This window comes from Varroa jacobsoni, unplaced genomic scaffold (genome assembly GCF_002532875.2).
Source record: "Varroa jacobsoni isolate VJ856 unplaced genomic scaffold, vjacob_1.0 scaffold_599, whole genome shotgun sequence".
Lineage (NCBI taxonomy): Eukaryota > Metazoa > Arthropoda > Arachnida > Mesostigmata > Varroidae > Varroa > Varroa jacobsoni.
In genome coordinates, this window is record NW_019213501.1 from 121,218 (window position 1) to 123,345 (window position 2,128).

Below are 2,128 nucleotides of genomic sequence, written 5' to 3' on the forward strand. Positions count from 1 at the left end.
ATTTATTTACGTGATCGGAGGTTCTCGCTGGGTGTCAGGGGGTTAGACCAGACCACCGCTAACGAAGCTGGTACGTTTTTGACAAGTCAGGCAAATCCATCATTGACAAAAAGCTATTGGTATTGCAATTGTTGAGTTCGAGACTGAGTACGCTTCCGTAGTTCCCTTCAGTAATTGGCCTAACGGGTCGGGAGGACGTTGGTCGATACCCAGCAATAAAGGATAGCTATAGGTTGAAGAGCAGCAGTATGGAGGCAGGCCGTAAATAAGAAGCGCACGTTTTTTTTTTAAGTGTGAGGCATTCCTCTCGTAGGCTGTTTGGCTTATTTCCGTTGTACTCTCATTCAACCGAAAACGGCAGCTTTTGACAGCTCTTGTAAGGCTATTTGACGCCCAGAGGCCACCGGCCTAAGAATTTTCTTATAAGATTTATATATATATAAAGATATAAAAATTTTCTTATAAGAAACTGTACATAATTTGGTTTTCACCTATTTTCTTTAACTGGTTTTAGATAATTAAAACTCACTGCCATAAACTGCTTCAAAAATATCACTCCGCAACAACCTCATTCAAATATAGTAAGACAACATATTAGAATAACATGTGAAAACATGTAAAAAAAGAAGAACGTAAATCATATTTTATCCATGAAAACAGATAACAATTCTCAATGAATAGATAATCTATTGTCTTTCTTTTAATTTTAATTTAACAGAGGATCTCATAATGCACGACCTCTTTTCAATTGTGAAGCTCATTTCTCATTCACATATTTTTATTGTATATAATTTATTTCTAACCGCCTGAAATAGCTCGTCACTACAGGTGAGGAAATAAATAAATTGGGATTAATACTTCTGTCACTTAAATATCGAGCTTCGGTTGTAGATAACTTTCTTCAATCAATTTAGAATCGTTTTGTGGTAGATAGTTAGTTCCCTGGCGATACTCTAACTACCCACACGTTGGTTCCAGTCAACTTTTGCAATCATTTGTTAAAATCTTTTTTAAAAGGACATGTTTCAAATACAAAGCTAAAACGATGGAATCATCTCTAAACCGTGTGTTCCATAAACAGCATCATTTTTTTATTGTGTATTTTTTTTTTATATATTTTAGATGTTTTTACTTAAAAATTAAACAAAGGTGTAAAATAGAGTGAATTTTTGCAGAAATTCGCTTCAAGTCACTCGATTTTATCTCTGAACAGGGAGTCATTGCGATTTCTACTACCTGCTAAATCTCGTTTTCGGATGACAGTAACAATTTTGATCGAGGCTAAATCGATCTGACTCATTTTACCTATGATAGCTGACTTTTTTTTAACAAGCCAATATTTATAACCTAGAAAATTTTTCGGTAGTTGCAAACAAGTAGCAGGATCGTCGAACTTTATGCTGCAATAATCATAATGGTACGTTTATTATCTACGTTTAAAGTCTATTGCCGAGAATACGATTGTGCGACGGTGCATGTAAGTGCTAGATGACCGATGAGTAACCGTTGTTCGAGTATTAGGCGCTTCCTGATACGTTCAACCCCACCCTGAGCACCCATTCTCTTCTGTTAGTTCTAGATTTTATTGGTTCAGTTTAGTACGTATTGCTTATTTTTATCCGTTGAGCTGTTTACTATGTCTTTTAATATAAGTCATCCTGTTTCTCCCGTATATTACGTAAATAGGGTAGAATTCTTCAACATGTGAACTTTACTCGTACTTCTCTTGATGGAATTTAGTCATAGAAATTGCATAATCTCACATAATTTATTCAACATTCTTATATCAGTAAGACGTATGATTACTGTCAAAGAAGACTTATCAAGTTCTTCACGCGGAAGAAAATAGTATTATGTGGGCTACTTTGTCTCTCTCTGGCAAGGAAGCATTGATTTCAAATTTTAATAGTATTAAACTTTCGGATCTTATTGATCTGACGTAAGTTACGTTTCCGATGGCAAACTGAAAGCAAGTTACATTGTATAACAATCATTACGCTAAGTTCAATTACGTAATCATCGTAAGAGCTATATCACGAGGAATGACCACAGATAACCATTCATGTCGCAGTCATGCATAATTACAAGATACAAAGAGCTATATAGGATTGAGTCCAGTCAAGTTGAT